Source organism: Nicotiana sylvestris, chromosome 4, assembly GCF_000393655.2.
Source record: "Nicotiana sylvestris chromosome 4, ASM39365v2, whole genome shotgun sequence".
Lineage (NCBI taxonomy): Eukaryota > Viridiplantae > Streptophyta > Magnoliopsida > Solanales > Solanaceae > Nicotiana > Nicotiana sylvestris.
Genome location: NC_091060.1, coordinates 84,402,519 through 84,419,795, shown reverse-complemented (window position 1 = coordinate 84,419,795; position 17,277 = coordinate 84,402,519). Strand labels below are relative to the sequence as shown.

The 17,277-nt window shown below is 39.3% G+C and overlaps 35 non-coding genes across 35 annotated transcripts; all 35 read right to left on the bottom strand.

The window, feature by feature from the left end:
• Nucleotides 1–184: 184 nt before the first annotated feature.
• On the bottom strand, nt 185–303 carry LOC138890637 (5S ribosomal RNA). Its single transcript, XR_011407038.1, has one exon. It is a non-coding gene; the product is annotated as a 5S ribosomal RNA (ribosomal RNA).
• A 313-nt stretch (nt 304–616) lies between these two features.
• Nucleotides 617–735, bottom strand: LOC138890722 (5S ribosomal RNA). The gene has a single exon (XR_011407124.1). It is a non-coding gene; the product is annotated as a 5S ribosomal RNA (ribosomal RNA).
• Nucleotides 736–1,139: 404 nt separating this feature from the next.
• On the bottom strand, nt 1,140–1,258 carry LOC138890751 (5S ribosomal RNA). The gene has a single exon (XR_011407153.1). It is a non-coding gene; the product is annotated as a 5S ribosomal RNA (ribosomal RNA).
• Nucleotides 1,259–1,570: 312 nt separating this feature from the next.
• Nucleotides 1,571–1,689, bottom strand: LOC138890656 (5S ribosomal RNA). Its single transcript, XR_011407057.1, has one exon. It is a non-coding gene; the product is annotated as a 5S ribosomal RNA (ribosomal RNA).
• Nucleotides 1,690–2,001: 312 nt separating this feature from the next.
• On the bottom strand, nt 2,002–2,120 carry LOC138890636 (5S ribosomal RNA). The gene has a single exon (XR_011407037.1). It is a non-coding gene; the product is annotated as a 5S ribosomal RNA (ribosomal RNA).
• Nucleotides 2,121–2,432: 312 nt separating this feature from the next.
• LOC138890635 (5S ribosomal RNA) lies at nt 2,433–2,551 on the bottom strand. The gene has a single exon (XR_011407036.1). It is a non-coding gene; the product is annotated as a 5S ribosomal RNA (ribosomal RNA).
• A 312-nt stretch (nt 2,552–2,863) lies between these two features.
• LOC138890634 (5S ribosomal RNA) lies at nt 2,864–2,982 on the bottom strand. Its single transcript, XR_011407035.1, has one exon. It is a non-coding gene; the product is annotated as a 5S ribosomal RNA (ribosomal RNA).
• A 312-nt stretch (nt 2,983–3,294) lies between these two features.
• LOC138890673 (5S ribosomal RNA) lies at nt 3,295–3,413 on the bottom strand. The gene has a single exon (XR_011407075.1). It is a non-coding gene; the product is annotated as a 5S ribosomal RNA (ribosomal RNA).
• Nucleotides 3,414–3,725: 312 nt separating this feature from the next.
• LOC138890633 (5S ribosomal RNA) lies at nt 3,726–3,844 on the bottom strand. The gene has a single exon (XR_011407034.1). It is a non-coding gene; the product is annotated as a 5S ribosomal RNA (ribosomal RNA).
• A 311-nt stretch (nt 3,845–4,155) lies between these two features.
• On the bottom strand, nt 4,156–4,274 carry LOC138890672 (5S ribosomal RNA). The gene has a single exon (XR_011407074.1). It is a non-coding gene; the product is annotated as a 5S ribosomal RNA (ribosomal RNA).
• A 404-nt stretch (nt 4,275–4,678) lies between these two features.
• Nucleotides 4,679–4,797, bottom strand: LOC138890701 (5S ribosomal RNA). The gene has a single exon (XR_011407103.1). It is a non-coding gene; the product is annotated as a 5S ribosomal RNA (ribosomal RNA).
• Nucleotides 4,798–5,200: 403 nt separating this feature from the next.
• On the bottom strand, nt 5,201–5,319 carry LOC138890703 (5S ribosomal RNA). Its single transcript, XR_011407105.1, has one exon. It is a non-coding gene; the product is annotated as a 5S ribosomal RNA (ribosomal RNA).
• A 406-nt stretch (nt 5,320–5,725) lies between these two features.
• LOC138890723 (5S ribosomal RNA) lies at nt 5,726–5,844 on the bottom strand. Its single transcript, XR_011407125.1, has one exon. It is a non-coding gene; the product is annotated as a 5S ribosomal RNA (ribosomal RNA).
• A 405-nt stretch (nt 5,845–6,249) lies between these two features.
• Nucleotides 6,250–6,368, bottom strand: LOC138890756 (5S ribosomal RNA). The gene has a single exon (XR_011407158.1). It is a non-coding gene; the product is annotated as a 5S ribosomal RNA (ribosomal RNA).
• Nucleotides 6,369–6,771: 403 nt separating this feature from the next.
• On the bottom strand, nt 6,772–6,890 carry LOC138890699 (5S ribosomal RNA). The gene has a single exon (XR_011407101.1). It is a non-coding gene; the product is annotated as a 5S ribosomal RNA (ribosomal RNA).
• A 404-nt stretch (nt 6,891–7,294) lies between these two features.
• Nucleotides 7,295–7,413, bottom strand: LOC138890693 (5S ribosomal RNA). The gene has a single exon (XR_011407095.1). It is a non-coding gene; the product is annotated as a 5S ribosomal RNA (ribosomal RNA).
• A 404-nt stretch (nt 7,414–7,817) lies between these two features.
• On the bottom strand, nt 7,818–7,936 carry LOC138890710 (5S ribosomal RNA). The gene has a single exon (XR_011407113.1). It is a non-coding gene; the product is annotated as a 5S ribosomal RNA (ribosomal RNA).
• A 403-nt stretch (nt 7,937–8,339) lies between these two features.
• Nucleotides 8,340–8,458, bottom strand: LOC138890744 (5S ribosomal RNA). The gene has a single exon (XR_011407146.1). It is a non-coding gene; the product is annotated as a 5S ribosomal RNA (ribosomal RNA).
• A 403-nt stretch (nt 8,459–8,861) lies between these two features.
• Nucleotides 8,862–8,980, bottom strand: LOC138890734 (5S ribosomal RNA). Its single transcript, XR_011407136.1, has one exon. It is a non-coding gene; the product is annotated as a 5S ribosomal RNA (ribosomal RNA).
• Nucleotides 8,981–9,384: 404 nt separating this feature from the next.
• On the bottom strand, nt 9,385–9,503 carry LOC138890704 (5S ribosomal RNA). The gene has a single exon (XR_011407106.1). It is a non-coding gene; the product is annotated as a 5S ribosomal RNA (ribosomal RNA).
• A 404-nt stretch (nt 9,504–9,907) lies between these two features.
• LOC138890762 (5S ribosomal RNA) lies at nt 9,908–10,024 on the bottom strand. The gene has a single exon (XR_011407164.1). It is a non-coding gene; the product is annotated as a 5S ribosomal RNA (ribosomal RNA).
• Nucleotides 10,025–10,426: 402 nt separating this feature from the next.
• On the bottom strand, nt 10,427–10,545 carry LOC138890780 (5S ribosomal RNA). Its single transcript, XR_011407182.1, has one exon. It is a non-coding gene; the product is annotated as a 5S ribosomal RNA (ribosomal RNA).
• A 406-nt stretch (nt 10,546–10,951) lies between these two features.
• LOC138890717 (5S ribosomal RNA) lies at nt 10,952–11,070 on the bottom strand. Its single transcript, XR_011407119.1, has one exon. It is a non-coding gene; the product is annotated as a 5S ribosomal RNA (ribosomal RNA).
• A 406-nt stretch (nt 11,071–11,476) lies between these two features.
• LOC138890688 (5S ribosomal RNA) lies at nt 11,477–11,595 on the bottom strand. Its single transcript, XR_011407090.1, has one exon. It is a non-coding gene; the product is annotated as a 5S ribosomal RNA (ribosomal RNA).
• Nucleotides 11,596–11,998: 403 nt separating this feature from the next.
• LOC138890687 (5S ribosomal RNA) lies at nt 11,999–12,117 on the bottom strand. The gene has a single exon (XR_011407089.1). It is a non-coding gene; the product is annotated as a 5S ribosomal RNA (ribosomal RNA).
• A 403-nt stretch (nt 12,118–12,520) lies between these two features.
• Nucleotides 12,521–12,642, bottom strand: LOC138890700 (5S ribosomal RNA). The gene has a single exon (XR_011407102.1). It is a non-coding gene; the product is annotated as a 5S ribosomal RNA (ribosomal RNA).
• Nucleotides 12,643–13,048: 406 nt separating this feature from the next.
• Nucleotides 13,049–13,167, bottom strand: LOC138890733 (5S ribosomal RNA). Its single transcript, XR_011407135.1, has one exon. It is a non-coding gene; the product is annotated as a 5S ribosomal RNA (ribosomal RNA).
• Nucleotides 13,168–13,571: 404 nt separating this feature from the next.
• LOC138890681 (5S ribosomal RNA) lies at nt 13,572–13,690 on the bottom strand. The gene has a single exon (XR_011407083.1). It is a non-coding gene; the product is annotated as a 5S ribosomal RNA (ribosomal RNA).
• Nucleotides 13,691–14,093: 403 nt separating this feature from the next.
• Nucleotides 14,094–14,211, bottom strand: LOC138890822 (5S ribosomal RNA). Its single transcript, XR_011407225.1, has one exon. It is a non-coding gene; the product is annotated as a 5S ribosomal RNA (ribosomal RNA).
• A 405-nt stretch (nt 14,212–14,616) lies between these two features.
• LOC138890692 (5S ribosomal RNA) lies at nt 14,617–14,738 on the bottom strand. The gene has a single exon (XR_011407094.1). It is a non-coding gene; the product is annotated as a 5S ribosomal RNA (ribosomal RNA).
• Nucleotides 14,739–15,141: 403 nt separating this feature from the next.
• LOC138890713 (5S ribosomal RNA) lies at nt 15,142–15,260 on the bottom strand. Its single transcript, XR_011407116.1, has one exon. It is a non-coding gene; the product is annotated as a 5S ribosomal RNA (ribosomal RNA).
• Nucleotides 15,261–15,662: 402 nt separating this feature from the next.
• Nucleotides 15,663–15,781, bottom strand: LOC138890708 (5S ribosomal RNA). The gene has a single exon (XR_011407110.1). It is a non-coding gene; the product is annotated as a 5S ribosomal RNA (ribosomal RNA).
• A 404-nt stretch (nt 15,782–16,185) lies between these two features.
• Nucleotides 16,186–16,304, bottom strand: LOC138890738 (5S ribosomal RNA). The gene has a single exon (XR_011407140.1). It is a non-coding gene; the product is annotated as a 5S ribosomal RNA (ribosomal RNA).
• A 312-nt stretch (nt 16,305–16,616) lies between these two features.
• LOC138890655 (5S ribosomal RNA) lies at nt 16,617–16,735 on the bottom strand. The gene has a single exon (XR_011407056.1). It is a non-coding gene; the product is annotated as a 5S ribosomal RNA (ribosomal RNA).
• A 312-nt stretch (nt 16,736–17,047) lies between these two features.
• LOC138890632 (5S ribosomal RNA) lies at nt 17,048–17,166 on the bottom strand. The gene has a single exon (XR_011407033.1). It is a non-coding gene; the product is annotated as a 5S ribosomal RNA (ribosomal RNA).
• Between the last annotated feature and the right edge of the window lie 111 nt (nt 17,167–17,277).

Here is a 17,277-nt window from a genome sequence, read left to right as displayed (position 1 = left end):
AAACAACATAACTTTACGCTCATTTATCCGTTTTATGCGATTCCTCTTTTGATTTTATGTATTTTTACGGATGCCGCCTTCGTGACCAAGGCGTAGTGACATGTCAAGTGCAACGGTGCTAAGCCCGTAAGGTCGTGGTTGAAAATCGTAATTTTTAAATATTATACAAATTTTGCCAAAAAAAAGGATGCAACACGAGGACTTCCCAGGGGGTCACCCATCCTAGTACTACTCTCGCCCAAGCACGCTTAACTTCGGAGTTCTGATGGGATCCGGTGCGTTAGTGCTGGTATGATCGCATCCAACATTCCTTGCACTCTAAATTTTCTTATTACCCTTCCTCCTTCCGCTCTAGGTGCGAAAGTGTGAAGCCTTAAAACGACATAACTTTACGCTCATTTATCCGTTTTACGCGATTCCTCTTTTGATTTTATGTATTTTTACGGATGCCGCCTTCGAAACCAAGACGTAGTGACATGTCAAGATCCTCTTTAATTTTTTTTTATCATTCATGTAAAAAAAATATCGTTTACACTGCGTAAAAGTCATTTGTGATTTTATTGGATCTACCATCGATATATTAAAAGAAGTAGGATACAAATTTTGCCAAAAAAAAAGGATGCAACACGAGGACTTCCCAGGGGGTCACCCATCCTAGTACTACTCTCGCCCAAGCACGCTTAAATTCAGAGTTCTGATGCGATCCGGTGCATTAGTGCTGGTATGATCGCATCCGACATTCCTTGCAATCTAAATTTTTTTATTACCCTTCCTCCTTCCGCTCTAGGTGCGAAAGTGTGAAGCCTTAAAACGACATAACTTTACGCTCATATATCCGTTTTACGCGATTCCTCTTTTGATTTTATGTATTTTTACGGATGCCGCCTTCGTGACCAAGGCGTAGTGACATGTCAAGTGCAACGGTGCTAAGCCCGTAAGGTCGTGGTTGATAATCGTAATTTTTAAATATTTTATTTATTTTTATTATGTAATCGTATTTGGCCGGCGATACTCTTTAATATTTTTTTTATCATTCATGTAAAAAAAATATCGTTTACAATGCGTAAATTCATTTGTGAATTTATTGGCTCTACCGTCGAAATATTAAAAGAAGTAGGATACAAATTTTGCCAAAAAAAGGGATGCAACACGAGGACTTCCCAGGGGGTTACCCATCCTACTACTACTCTCGCCCAAGCACGCTTAAATTCAGAGTTCTGATGCGATCCGGTGCATTAGTGCTGGTATGATCGCATCCGACATTCCTTGCACTCTAAATTTTCTTATTACCCTTCCTCCTTCCGCTCTAGGTGCGAAAGTGTGAAGCCTTAAAACGACATAACTTTACGCTCATTTATCCGTTTTACGCGATTCCTCTTTTGATTTTATGTATTTTTACGGATGCCGCCTTCGAAACCAAGACGTAGTGACATGTCAAGATCCTCTTTAATTTTTTTTTATCATTCATGTAAAAAAAATATCGTTTACACTGCGTAAAAGTCATTTGTGATTTTATTGGATCTACCATCGATATATTAAAAGAAGTAGGATACAAATTTTGCCAAAAAAAAGGATGCAACACGAGGACTTCCCAGGGGGTCACCCATCCTAGTACTACTCTCGCCCAAGCACGCTTAGCTTCGGAGTTCTGATGGGATCCGGTGCGTTAGTGCTGGTATGATCGCATCCAACATTCCTTGCACTCTAAATTTTCTTATTACCCTTCCTCCTTCCGCTCTAGGTGCGAAAGTGTGAAGCCTTAAAACGACATAACTTTACGCTCATTTATCCGTTTTACGCGATTCCTCTTTTGATTTTATGTATTTTTACGGATGCCGCCTTCGAAACCAAGACGTAGTGACATGTCAAGATCCTCTTTAATTTTTTTTTATCATTCATGTAAAAAAAATATCGTTTACACTGCGTAAAAGTCATTTGTGATTTTATTGGATCTACCATCGATATATTAAAAGAAGTAGGATACAAATTTTGCCAAAAAAAAGGATGCAACACGAGGACTTCCCAGGGGGTCACCCATCCTAGTACTACTCTCGCCCAAGCACGCTTAACTTCGGAGTTCTGATGGGATCCGGTGCGTTAGTGCTGGTATGATCGCATCCAACATTCCTTGCACTCTAAATTTTCTTATTACCCTTCCTCCTTCCGCTCTAGGTGCGAAAGTGTGAAGCCTTAAAACGACATAACTTTACGCTCATTTATCCGTTTTACGCGATTCCTCTTTTGATTTTATGTATTTTTACGGATGCCGCCTTCGAAACCAAGACGTAGTGACATGTCAAGATCCTCTTTAATTTTTTTTTATCATTCATGTAAAAAAAATATCGTTTACACTGCGTAAAAGTCATTTGTGATTTTATTGGATCTACCATCGATATATTAAAAGAAGTAGGATACAAATTTTGCCAAAAAAAAGGATGCAACACGAGGACTTCCCAGGGGGTCACCCATCCTAGTACTACTCTCGCCCAAGCACGCTTAACTTCGGAGTTCTGATGGGATCCGGTGCGTTAGTGCTGGTATGATCGCATCCAACATTCCTTGCACTCTAAATTTTCTTATTACCCTTCCTCCTTCCGCTCTAGGTGCGAAAGTGTGAAGCCTTAAAACGACATAACTTTACGCTCATTTATCCGTTTTACGCGATTCCTCTTTTGATTTTATGTATTTTTACGGATGCCGCCTTCGAAACCAAGACGTAGTGACATGTCAAGATCCTCTTTAATTTTTTTTTATCATTCATGTAAAAAAAATATCGTTTACACTGCGTAAAAGTCATTTGTGATTTTATTGGATCTACCATCGATATATTAAAAGAAGTAGGATACAAATTTTGCCAAAAAAAAGGATGCAACACGAGGACTTCCCAGGGGGTCACCCATCCTAGTACTACTCTCGCCCAAGCACGCTTAACTTCGGAGTTCTGATGGGATCCGGTGCGTTAGTGCTGGTATGATCGCATCCAACATTCCTTGCACTCTAAATTTTCTTATTACCCTTCCTCCTTCCGCTCTAGGTGCGAAAGTGTGAAGCCTTAAAACGACATAACTTTACGCTCATTTATCCGTTTTACGCGATTCCTCTTTTGATTTTATGTATTTTTACGGATGCCGCCTTCGAAACCAAGACGTAGTGACATGTCAAGATCCTCTTTAATTTTTTTTTATCATTCATGTAAAAAAAATATCGTTTACACTGCGTAAAAGTCATTTGTGATTTTATTGGATCTACCATCGATATATTAAAAGAAGTAGGATACAAATTTTGCCAAAAAAAAGGATGCAACACGAGGACTTCCCAGGGGGTCACCCATCCTAGTACTACTCTCGCCCAAGCACGCTTGACTTCGGAGTTCTGATGGGATCCGGTGCGTTAGTGCTGGTATGATCGCATCCAACATTCCTTGCACTCTAAATTTTCTTATTACCCTTCCTCCTTCCGCTCTAGGTGCGAAAGTGTGAAGCCTTAAAACGACATAACTTTACGCTCATTTATCCGTTTTACGCGATTCCTCTTTTGATTTTATGTATTTTTACGGATGCCGCCTTCGAAACCAAGACGTAGTGACATGTCAAGATCCTCTTTAATTTTTTTTTATCATTCATGTAAAAAAAATATCGTTTACACTGCGTAAAAGTCATTTGTGATTTTATTGGATCTACCATCGATATATTAAAAGAAGTAGGATACAAATTTTGCCAAAAAAAAGGATGCAACACGAGGACTTCCCAGGGGGTCACCCATCCTAGTACTACTCTCGCCCAAGCACGCTTAACTTCGGAGTTCTGATGGGATCCGGTGCGTTAGTGCTGGTATGATCGCATCCAACATTCCTTGCACTCTAAATTTTCTTATTACCCTTCCTCCTTCCGCTCTAGGTGCGAAAGTGTGAAGCCTTAAAACGACATAACTTTACGCTCATTTATCCGTTTTACGCGATTCCTCTTTTGATTTTATGTATTTTTACGGATGCCGCCTTCGAAACCAAGACGTAGTGACATGTCAAGATCCTCTTTAATTTTTTTTATCATTCATGTAAAAAAAATATCGTTTACACTGCGTAAAAGTCATTTGTGATTTTATTGGATCTACCATCGATATATTAAAAGAAGTAGGATACAAATTTTGCCAAAAAAAAGGATGCAACACGAGGACTTCCCAGGGGGTCACCCATCCTAGTACTACTCTCGCCCAAGCACGCTTGACTTCGGAGTTCTGATGGGATCCGGTGCGTTAGTGCTGGTATGATCGCATCCAACATTCCTTGCACTCTAAATTTTCTTATTACCCTTCCTCCTTCCGCTCTAGGTGCGACAGTGTGAAGCCTTAAAACGACATAACTTTACGCTCATTTATCCGTTTTACGCGATTCCTCTTTTGATTTTATGTATTTTTACGGATGCCGCCTTCGAGACCAGGGCGTAGTGACATATCAAGTGCAACGGTGCTAAGCCCGTAAGGTCGTGGTTGATAATCGTAATTTTTAAATATTTTCTTTATTATTATTATCAAATCGTATTTGGCCGGCGATCCTCTTTAATTTTTTTTATCATTCATGTAAAAAAAAATATCGTTTACAATGCGTAAAAGTCATTTGTGAATTTATTGGCTCTACCATCGATATATTAAAAGAAGTAGGATACAAATTTTTCCAAAAAAAGGGATGCAACACGAGGACTTCCCAGGGGGTCACCCATCCTAGTACTACTCTCCCCCAAGCACGCTTTACTTCGGAGTTCTGATGGGATCCGGTGCGTTAGTGCTGGTATGATCGCATCCGACATTCCTTGCACTCTAAATTTTCTTATTACCCTTCCTCCTTCCGCTCTAGGTGCGAAAGTGTGAAGCCTTAAAACAACATAACTTTACGCTCATTTATCCGTTTTACGCGATTTCTCTTTTGATTTTATGTATTTTCCGTATGCCGCCTTCGAGACCAAGGCGTAGTGATATGTCAAGTGCAACGGTGCTAAGCCCGTAAGGTCGTGGTTGATAATCGTAGTTTTTAAATATTTTCTTTATTTTTATTATCAAATCGTATTTGGCCGGCGATCCTCTTTAATTTTTTTTTTTATCATTCATTTAAAAAAAAATCGTTTACAATGTGTAATAGTCCTTTGTGAATTTATTGGCTCTACCGTCGATATATTAAAAGAAGTAGGATACAAATTTTGCCAAAAAAGGGATGCAACACGAGGACTTCCCAGGGGGTCACCCATCCTAGTACTACTCTCGCCCAGGCACGCTTCACTTCGGAGTTCTGAAGGGATCCGGTGAATTAGTGCTGGTATGATCACATCCGACATTCCTTGCACTCTAAATTTTCTTATTACCCTTCCTCCTTCCGCTCTATGTGCGAAAGTGTGAAGCCTTAAAACGACATAACTTTACGCACATTTATGCGTTTTACGCGATTCCTCTTTTGATTTTATGTATTTTTACGGATGCTGCCTTCGAGACCAAGGCGTAGTGACATGTCAAGTGCAACGGTGCTAAGCCCGTAAGGTCGTGGTTGAAAATCACAATTTTTAAATATTTTCTTTATTTTTATTATCAAATCGTATTTGGCCGGCGATCCTCTTTAATTTTTTTTTGTATCATTCATGTAAAAAAAATATCGTTTACAATGCGTAAAAGTCTTTTGTGAATTTATTGGCTTTACCGTCGATATATTAAATGAAGTAGGATACAAATTTTTCCAAAACAAGGGATGCAACACGAGCACTTCCAAGGAGGTCACCCATCCTAGTACTACTCTCGCCCAAGCACGCTTGACTTCGGAGTTCTGATGGGATCCGGTGCGTTAGTGATGGTATGATCGCATCCGATATTCCTTGCACTCTAAATTTTCTTATTACCCTTCCTCCTTCCGCTCTAGGTGCGAAAGTGTGAAGTCTTAAAACGACATAACTTTACGCTCATTTATCCGTTTTACGCGATTCCTCTCTTGATTTTATGTATTTTTACGGATGCCGCCTTCGAGACCAAGGCGTAGTGACATGTCAAGTGCAACAGTGCTAAGCCCGTAAGGTCGTGGTTGATAATCGTAATTTTTAAATATTTTCTTTATTTTTATTATCAAATCGTATTTGGCCGGCGATCCTCTTTAATTTTTTTTTTATCATTCATTTAAAAGAAATATCTTTTACAATGCGTAAAAGTCATTTGTGAATATATTGGCTCTACCGTCGATATATTAAAAGAACTAGGATACAAATTTTGCCAAAAAAAGGGATGCAACACGAGGACTTCCTAGGGGGTCACCCATCCTAGTACTACTCTCGCCTAAGCATGCTTCACTTCGGAGTTCTGATGGGATCTGGTGCGTTAGTGCTGGTATCATCGCATCCGACATTCCTTGCACTCTAAATTTTCTTATTACCCTTCCTCCTTCCGCCCTAGGTTCGAAAGTGTGAAGCCTTAAAACGACATAACTTTTCGCTCATTTATCCGTTTTGCGCGATTCCTCTTTTGATTTTATGTATTTTTACGGATGCCGCCTTCGAGACCAAGGCGTAGTGACATGTCAAGTGCAACAGTGCTAAGCCCGTAAGGTCGTGGTTGATAATCGTAATTTTTAAATATTTTCTTTATTTTTATTATCAAATCGTATTTGGCCGGCGATCCTCTTTAATTTTTTTTATCATTCATTTAAAAAAAATATCGTTTACAATGCGTAAAAGTCATTTGTGAATTTATTGGCTCTACCGTCGATATATTAAAAGAACTAGGATACAAATTTTGCCAAAAAAAGGGATGCAACACGAGGACTTCCTAGGGGGTCACCCATCCTAGTACTACTCTCGTCCTGGCACGCTTAACTTCGGAGTTCTGATGGGATCCGGTGCGTTAGTGCTGGTATGATCGCATTCGACATTCCTTGCACTCTAAATTTTCGTATTACCCTTCCTCATTCCGCTCTAGGTGCGAAAGTGTGAAGCCTTAAAACGACATAACTTTTCGCTCATTTATCCGTTTTACGCGATTCCTCTTTTGATTTTATGTATTTTTACGGATGCCGCCTTCGAGACCAGGGCGTAGTGACATATCAAGTGCAACGGTGCTAAGCCCGTAAGGTCGTGGTTGATAATCGTAATCTTTAAATATTTTCTTTATTTTTATTATCAAATCGTATTTGGCCGGCGATCCTCTTTAATTTTTTTTTATCATTCATGTAAAAAAAATATCGTTTACAATGCGTAAAAGTCATTTGTGAATTTATTGGCTCTACCATCGATATATTAAAAGAAGTAGGATACAAATTTTGCCAAAAAAAGGGATGAAACACGAGGACTTCCCAGGGGGTCACCCATCCTAGTACTACTCTCGCCCAAGCACGCTTGACTTCGGAGTTCTGATGGGATCCGGTGCGTTAGTGCTGGTATGATCGCATCCGACATTCCTTGCACTCTAAATTTTGTTATTACCCTTCCTCCTTCCGCTCTAGGTGCGAAAGTGTGAAGCCTTAAAACAACATAACTTTACGCTCATTTATCCGTTTTACGCGATTTCTCTTTTGATTTTATGTATTTTTAAGGATGCTGCCTTCGAGACCAAGGCGTAGTGACATGTCAAGTGCAACGGTGCTAAGCCCGTAAGGTCGTGGTTGAAAATCGTAATTTTTAAATATTTTCTTTATTTTTATTATCAAATCGTATTTGGCCGGCGATCCTCTTTAATTTTTTTTGTATCATTCATGTAAAAAAATATCGTTTACAATGCGTAAAAGTCTTTTGTGAATTTATTGGCTTTACCGTCGATATATTAAATGAAGTAGGATACAAATTTTTCCAAAACAAGGGATGCAACACGAGGACTTCCAAGGGGGTCACCCATCCTAGTACTACTCTCGCCCAAGCACGCTTGACTTCGGAGTTCTGATGGGATCCGGTGCGTTAGTGATGGTATGATCGCATCCGATATTCCTTGCACTCTAAATTTTCTTATTACCCTTCCTCCTTCCGCTCTAGGTGCGAAAGTGTGAAGTCCTAAAACGACATAACTTTACGCTCATTTATCCGTTTTACGCGATTCCTCTCTTGATTTTATGTATTTTTACGGATGCCGCCTTCGAGACCAAGGCGTAGTGACATGTCAAGTGCAACGGTGCTAAGCCCGTAAGGTCGTGGTTGATAATCGTAATTCTTAAATATTTTTTTTATTTTTATTATCAAATCGTATTTGGTCGGCGATCCTCTTTATTTATTTTTTTATCATTCATGTAAAAAAAATATCGTTTACAATGTGTAAGAGTCATTTGTGAATTTATTGGCTCTACCGTCGATATATTAAAAAGTAGGATACAAATTTTGCCAAAAAAAGGGATGCAACAAGAGGACTTCCTAGGGGGTCACTCATCCTAGTACTACTCTCGCCCAAGCACGCTTGACTTCGGAGTTCTGATGGGATCCGGTGCTTTAGTGCTGGTATGATCGCATCCGATATTCCTTGCACTCTAAATTTTCTTAATACCCTTCCTCCTTCCGCTCTAGGTGCGAAAGTGTGAAGCCTTAATACAACATAACTTACGCTCATTTATCTGTTTTACGCGATTTCTCTGTTGATTTTATGTATTTTCCGTATGCCGCCTTCGAGACCAAGGCATAGTGACATGTCAAGTGCAACGGTGCTAAGCCCGTAAGGTCGTGGTTGATAATCGTAGTTTTTAAATATTTTCTTTATTTTTATTATCAAATCGTATTTGGCCGGCGATCCTCTTTAATTTTTTTTTTATCATTCATGTAAAAAAAATATCATTTACAATGTGTAAGAGTCATTTGTGAATTTATTGGCTCTACCGTCGATATATTAAAAGAAGTAGGATACAAATTTTGCCAAAAAAAGGGATGCAACACGAGGACTTCCCAGGGGGTCACTCATCCTAGTACTACTCTCGCCCGCGCACGCTTAACTTCGGAGTTCTAATGGGATCTGGTGCGTTAGTGCAGGTATGATCGCATCCGACATTCCTTGCACTCTAAATTTTCTTATTACCCTTCCTTCTTCCGCTCTAGGTGCGAAAGTGTGAAGCCTTAAACCGACATAACTTTACGCTCATTTATTCGTTTTACGCGATTCCTCTTTTGATTTTATGTATTTTTACGGATGCCACCTTCGAGACCAAGGCGTAGTGCCATGTCAAGTGCAACAGTGCTAAGCCCGTAAGGTCGTGGTTGATAATCGTAATTTTTAAATATTTTCTTTATTTTTATTATCAAATCGTATTTGGCCGGCGATCCTCTTTAATTTTTTTTTATCATTCAATTAAAAAAAATATCGTTTACAATGCGTAAAAGTCATTTGTGAATATATTGGCTCTACCGTCGATATATTAAAAGAACTAGGATACAAATTTTGCCAAAAAAAGGGATGCAACACGAGGACTTCCTAGGGGGTCACCCATCCTAGTACTACTCTCGCCCAAGCACGCTTCACTTCGGAGTTCTGATGGGATCTGGTGCGTTAGTGCTGGTATCATCGCATCCGACATTCCTTGCACTCTAAATTTTCTTATTACCCTTCCTCCTTCCGCCCTAGGTTCGAAAGTGTGAAGCCTTAAAACGACATAACTTTACGCTCATTTATCCGTTTTGCGCGATTCCTCTTTTGATTTTATGTATTTTTACGGATGCCGCCTTCGAGACCAAGGCGTAGTGACATGTCAAGTGCAACAGTGCTAAGCCCGTAAGGTCGTGGTTGATAATCGTAATTTTTAAATATTTTCTTTATTTTTTTTATCAAATCGTATTTGGCCGGCGATCCTCTTTAATTTTTTTTTATAATTCATTTAAAAAAAATATCGTTTACAATGCGTAAAAGTCATTTGTGAATTTATTGGCTCTACCGTCGATATATTAAAAGAACTAGGATACAAATTTTGCCAAAAAAAGGGATGCAACACGAGGACTTCCTAGGGGGTCACCCATCCTAGTACTACTCTCGTCCTTGCACGCTTAACTTCGGAGTTCTGATGGGATCCGGCGTTAGTGCTGGTATGATCGCATTCGACATTCCTTGCACTCTAAATTTTCTTATTACCCTTCCTCCTTCCGCTCTAGGTGCGAAAGTGTGAAGCCTTAAAACGACATAACTTTTCGCTCATTTATCCGTTTTACGCGATTTCTCTTTTGATTTTATGTATTTTTACGGATGCCGCCTTCGAGACCAAGGCGTAGTGACATGTCAAGTGAAACGGTGCTAAGCCCGTAAGGTCGTGGTTGATAATCGTAATTTTTAAATATTTTCTTTATTTTTATTATCAAATCGTATTTGGCCGGCGATCCTCTTTAATTTTTTTTATCATTCATGTAAAAAAATATTGTTTACAGTGCGTAAAAGTCATTTTTGAATTTATTGGCTCTACCGTCGATATATTAAAAGAAGTAGGATACAAATTTTGCCAAAAAAAGGGATGCAACAGGAGGACTTCCCAGGGGGTCACCCATCCTAGTACTACTCTCGCCCAAGCATGCTTGACTTCGGAGTTCTGATGGGATCCGGTGCGTTAGTGCTGCTATGATCGCATCAGACATTCCTTGCACTCTAAATTTTCTTATTACCCTTCCTCCTTCCGCTCTAGGTGCGAAAGTGTGAAGCCTTAAAACGACATAACTTTACGCTCATTTATCCGTTTTACGCGATTCCTCTTTTGATTTTATGTATTTTTACGGATGCCGCCTTCGAGACCAAGGCGTAGTGACATGTCAAATGCAACGGTGCTAAGCCCGTAAGGTCGTGGTTGATAATCGTAATTTTTAAATATTTTCTTTATTTTTATTATCAAATCGTATTTGGCCTGCGATCCTCTTTAATATTTTTTTTATCATTCATGTAAAAAAAAATATCATTTACAATGCGTAAAAGTCATTTGTGAATTTATTGGCTCTACTGTCAATATATTAAAAGAAGTAGGATACAAATTTTGCCAAAAGAAGGGATGCAACACGAGGACTTCCCAGGGGGTCACCCATCCTAGTACTACTCTCGCCCAAGCACGCTCGACTTCGGAGTTCTGATGGGATCCGGTGCGTTAGTGCTGGTATGACCGCATCAGACATTCCTTGCACTCTAAATTTTCTTATTACCCTTCCTCCTTCCGCTCTAGGTGCGAAATTGTGAAGCCTTAAAACGACATAACATTATGCTCATTTATCCGTTTTACGCGATTCCTCTTTTAATTTTATGTATTTTTACCGATGCCGCCTTCGAGACCAAGGCGTAGTGACATGTCAAGTGCAACAGTGCTAAGCTCGTAAGGTCGTGGTTGATAATCGTAATTTTTAAATATTTTCTTTATTTTTTTTATCAAATCATATTTGGCCGCCGATCCTCTTTAATTTTTTTTTTATCATTCATGTAAAAAAAAATATCGTTTACAATGCGTAAATGTCATTTGTGAATTTATTGTCTCTACGGTCGTTATATTAAAAGAAGTAGGATACAAATTTTGCCAAAAAAAGGGATGCAACATGAGGACTTCCCAGGGGGTCACCCATCCTAGTACTACTCTCACCCAAGCACGCTTAGCTTCGGAGTTCTGATGGAATCCGGTGCGTTAGTGCTGGTATGATCGCATCCGACACTCCTTGCACTCTAAATTTTCTTATTACCCTTCCTCCTTCCGCTCTAGGTGCGAAAGTGTGAAGCCTTAAAACGACATAACTTTACGCTCATATATGCGTTTTACGCGATTCCTCTTTTGATTTTATGTATTTTTACGGATGCCGCCTTCGAGACAAAGGCGTAGTGGCATGTCAAGTGCAACGGTGCTAAGCCCGTAAGGTCGTGGTTGAAAATCGTAATTTTTAAATATTTTCTTTATTTTTATTATCAAATCTATTTGGCCGGCGATCCTCTTTAATTTTTTTTTATCATTCATGTAAAAAAAAATTCGTTTACAATGCGTGAAAGTCATTTGTGAATTTATTGGCTCTACCGTCGATATATTAAAAGAAGTAGGAGACAAATTTTGCCAAAAAAAGGGATGCAACACGTGGACTTCCCAGGGGGTCACCCATCCTAGTACTACTCTCGCCCAAGCACGCTTGACTTTGGAGTTCTGATGGGATCCGGTGCATTAGTGCTGGTATGATTGCATCCGACATTCCTTGCACTCTAAATTTTCTTATTACCCTTCCTCCTTCCGCTCTAGGTGCGAAATTGTGAAGCCTTAAAACGACATAACTTTATGCTCATTTATCCGTTTTACGCGATTCCTCTTTTGATTTTATGTATTTTTACGGATGCCGCCTTCGAGACCAAGGCGTAGTGACATGTCAAGTGCAACAGTGCTAAGCCCGTAAGGTCGTGGTTGATAATCGTAATTTTTAAATATTTTCTTTATTTTTATTATCAAATCGTATTTAGCCGGCGATCCTCTTTAATTTTTTTTTATCATTCATGTAAAAAAAATATAGTTTACAATGTGTAAAAGTCATTTGTGAATTTATTGGCTCTACGGTCGATATATTAAAAGAAGTAGGATACAAATTTTGCCAAAAAAGGGATGCAACACGAGCACTTCCCAGGGGGTCACCCATCCTAGTACTACTACTCTCGCCCAAGCACGCTTAACTTCGGAGTTCTGATGGGATCCGGTGCGTTAGTGCTGGTATGATCGCATCCGACATTCCTTGCACTCTAAATTTTCTTATTACCCATCCTCCTTCCGCTCTAGGTGCGAAAGTGTGAGCCTTAAAACGACATAAATTTACGCTCATTTATCCGTTTTACGCGATTCCTCTTTTGATTTTATGTATTTTTACGGATGCCGCCTTCGAAACCAAGACGTAGTGACATGTCAAGTGCAACGGTGCTAAGCCCGTAAGGTCGTGGTTGATAATCGTAATTTTTAAATATTTTCTTTATTTTTATTATCAAATCGTATATGACCGGCGATCCTCTTTAATTTTTTTTTTTATCATTCATGTAAAAAAAAATATTGTTTACACTGCGTAAAAGTCATTTGTGAATATATTGGCTCTACCGTCGATATATTAAAAGAAGTAGGATACAAATTTTGTCAAAAAAAGGGATGCAACACGAGGACTTCCCATTGGGTCACCCATCCTAGTACTACTCTCGCCCAAGCACGCTTAACATCAGAGTTCTGATGGGATCCGGTTCATTAGTGCTGGTATGATCGCATCCGACATTCCTTGCACTCTAAATTTTCTTATTACCCTTCCTCCTTCCGCTCTAGGTGCGAAAGTGTGAAGCCTTAAAATGACATAACTTTACGCTCATTTATCCGTTTTACGCGATTCCTCTTTTGATTTTATGTATTTTTACGGATGCCGCCTTCGAAACCAAGACGCAGTGACATGTCAAGTGCAACGGTGCTAAGCCCGTAAGGTCGTGGTCGATAATCGTAATTTTTAAATATTTTCTTTATTTGTATTATTAAATCGTATTTGGCCGGCGATCCTCTTTAAATTTTTTTTATCATTCGTGTAAAATAAATATTGTTTACACTGTGTAACAGTCATTTGTGAATTTATTGGCTCTACCGTCGATATATTAAAAGAAGTAGGCTACAAATTTTTCCAAAAAAAGGGATGCAACACGAGGACTTCCCATGGGGTCACCCATCCTAGTACTACTCTCGCCCAAGCACGCTTAACTTCGGAGTTCTGATGGGATCCGGTGCGTTAGTGCTGGTATTATCGCATCCGACATTCCTTGCACTCTAAATTTTCTTATTACCCTTCCTCCTTCCGCTCTATGTGCGACAGTGTGAAGCCTTAAAACGACATAACTTTACGCTCATTTATCCGTTTTACGCGATTCCTCTTTTGATTTTATGTATTTTTACGGATGCCGCCTTCGAAACCAAGACGTAGTGACATGTCAAGTGCAACGGTGCTAAGCCCGTAAGGTCGTGGTTGATAATCGTAATTTTTAAATATTTTCTTTATTTTTATTATCAAATCGTATTTGGCCGGCGATCCTCTCTAATTTTTTTTTATCATTCATGTAAAAAAAATATCGTTTACACTATGTAAAAGTCATTTGTGAATTTATTGGCTCTACCGTTGATATATTAAAAGAAGTAGGATACAAATTTTACCAAAAAAAGGGAGCAACACGAGGACTTCCCAGGGGGTCACCCATCCTAGACTACTCTCGCCCAAGCTCGCTTAGCTTCGGAGTTCTGATGGAATCCGGTGCGTTAGTGCTGGTATGATCGCATTCGACATTCCTTGCACTCTAAATTTTCTTATTACCCTTCCTCCTTCCGCTCTAGGTGCGAAAGTGTGAAGCCTTAAAACGACATAACTTTACGCTCATTTATCCATTTTACGCGATTCCTCTTTTTATTTTATGTATTTTTACGGATGCCGCCTTCGAAACCAAGACGTAGTGACATGTCAAGTGCAACGGTGCTAAGGCCGTAAGGTCGTGGTTGATAATCGTAATTTTTAAATATTTTCTTTATTTGTATTATCAAATCGTATTTTGCCGGCGATCCTCTTTAATTTTTTTTTATCATTCATGTAAAAAAAATATCGTTTACACTGCGTAAAAGTCATTTGTGAAATTTATTGGCTCTACCGTCGATATATTAAAAGAAGTAGGATACAAATTTTGCCAAAAGAAGGGATGCAACACGAGGACTTCCCAGGGGGTCACCCATCCTAGTACTACTACTCTCGCCCAAGCACGCTTAACTTCGGAGTTCTGATGGGATCCGGTGCGTTAGTGCTGGTATGATCGCATCCGAAATTCCTTGCACTCTAAATTTTCTTATTACCCTTCCTCCTTTCGCTCTAGGTGCGAAAGTGTGAGCCTTAAAACGACATAAATTTATGCTCATTTATCCGTTTTACGCGAATCCTCTTTTGATTTTATGTATTTTTACGGATGCCGCCTTCGAGACCAAGACGTAGTGACATGTCAAGTGCAGCGGTGCTAAGCCCGTAAGGTCGTGGTTGATAATCGTAATTTTTAAATATTTTCTTTATTTTTATTATCAAATCGTATTTGGCCGGCGATCCTCTTTAAATTTTTTTTATCATTCATGTAAAAAAAATATTGTTTACAATGCGTGAAAGTCATTTGTGAATTTATTGGCTCTACCGTAGATATATTAAACGAAGTAGGATACAATTTTTGCCAAAAAAAGGAATGCAATACGAGGACTTCCCAAGGGGTCACCCATCCTAGTACTACTCTCACCCAAGCACGCTTAGCTTCGGAGTTCTGATGGGATCCGGTGCGTTAGTGATGGTATGATCGCATCCGACATTCCTTGCAGTCTAAATTTTCTTATTACCCTTCCTCCTTCCGCTCTAGGTGCGAAAGTGTGAAGCCTTAAAACGACATAACTTTACGCTCATTTATGCGTTTTACGCGATTCCTCTTTTGATTTTATGTATTTTTACGGATGCCGCCTTCGAGACCAAGGCGTAGTGACATGTCAAGTGCAACGGTGCTAAGCCCGTAAGCTCGTGGTTGAAAATCGTAATTTTTAAATATTTTCTTTATTTTTATTATCAAATCGTATTTGGCCGGCGATCCTCTTTAATTTTTTTTTATCATTCATGTAAAAAAAATTGTTTACAATGTGTAAAAGTCATTTGTGAATTTATTGTCTCTACCGTCGATATATTAAAAGAAGTAGGATACAAATTTTTCCAAAAAAAAGGATGCAACACGAGGACTTCCCAGGGGGTCACCCATCCTAGTACTACTCTCGCCCAAGCACGCTAGACTTCGGAGTTCTGATGGGATCCGGTGCGTTAGTGCTGGTATGATCGCATCAGACATTCCTTGCACTCTAAATTTTTTTATTACCCTTCCTCCTTCCGCTCTAGGTGCAAAATTGTGAAGCCTTAAAACGACATAACTTTACGCTCATTTATCCGTTTTACGCGATTCCTCTTTTGATTTTATGTATTTTTACAGATGCCGCCTTCGTGACAAAGGCGTAGTGACATGTCAAGTGCAACGGTGCTAAGCCCGTAAGGTCGTGGTTGATAATCGTAATTTTTAAATATTTTCTTTATTTTTATTATCAAATCGTATTTGGCCGGCGATCCTCTTTAATTTTTTTTATCATTCATGTAAAAAAAAAAATCGTTTACACTGCGTAAAAGTCATTTGTGAATTTATTGGCTCTACCGTCGATATATTAAAAGAAGTAGTATACAAATTTTGCCAAAAAAAGGGATGCAACACGAGGACTTCCCATGGGGTCACCCATCCTCGTACTACTCTCGCCCATGCACGCTTAACTTCGGAGTTCTGATGGGATCCGATTCGTTAGTGCTGGTATGATCGCATCCGACATTCCTTGCACTCTAAATTTTCTTATTACCCTTCCTCCTTCCGCTCTAGGTGCGAAAGTGTGAAGCCTTAAAACGACATAACTTTACGCTCATTTATCCGTTTTACGCGATTCCTCTTTTGATTTTATGTATTTTTACGGATGCCGCCTTCGAAACCAAGACGTAGTGACATGTCAAGATCCTCTTTAATTTTTTTTTATCATTCATGTAAAAAAAATATCGTTTACACTGCGTAAAAGTCATTTGTGATTTTATTGGATCTACCATCGATATATTAAAAGAAGTAGGATACAAATTTTGCCAAAAAAAAGGATGCAACACGAGGACTTCCCAGGGGGTCACCCATCCTAGTACTACTCTCGCCCAAGCACGCTTAGCTTCGGAGTTCTGATGGGATCCGGTGCGTTAGTGCTGGTATGATCGCATCCAACATTCCTTGCACTCTAAATTTTCTTATTACCCTTCCTCCTTCCGCTCTAGGTGCGAAAGTGTGAAGCCTTAAAACGACATAACTTTACGCTCATTTATCCGTTTTACGCGATTCCTCTTTTGATTTTATGTATTTTTACGGATGCCGCCTTCGAAACCAAGACGTAGTGACATGTCAAGATCCTCTTTAATTTTTTTTTATCATTCATGTAAAAAAAATATCGTTTACACTGCGTAAAAGTCATTTGTGATTTTATTGGATCTACCATCGATATATTAAAAGAAGTAGGATACAAATTTTGCCAAAAAAAAGGATGCAACACGAGGACTTCCCAGGGGGTCACCCATCCTAGTACTACTCTCGCCCAAGCACGCTTAACTTCGGAGTTCTGATGGGATCCGGTGCGTTAGTGCTGGTATGATCGCATCCAACATTCCTTGCACTCTAAATTTTCTTATTACCCTTCCTCCTTCCGCTCTAGGTGCGAAAGTGTGAAGCCTTAAAACGACATAACTTTACGCTCATTTATCCGTTTTACGC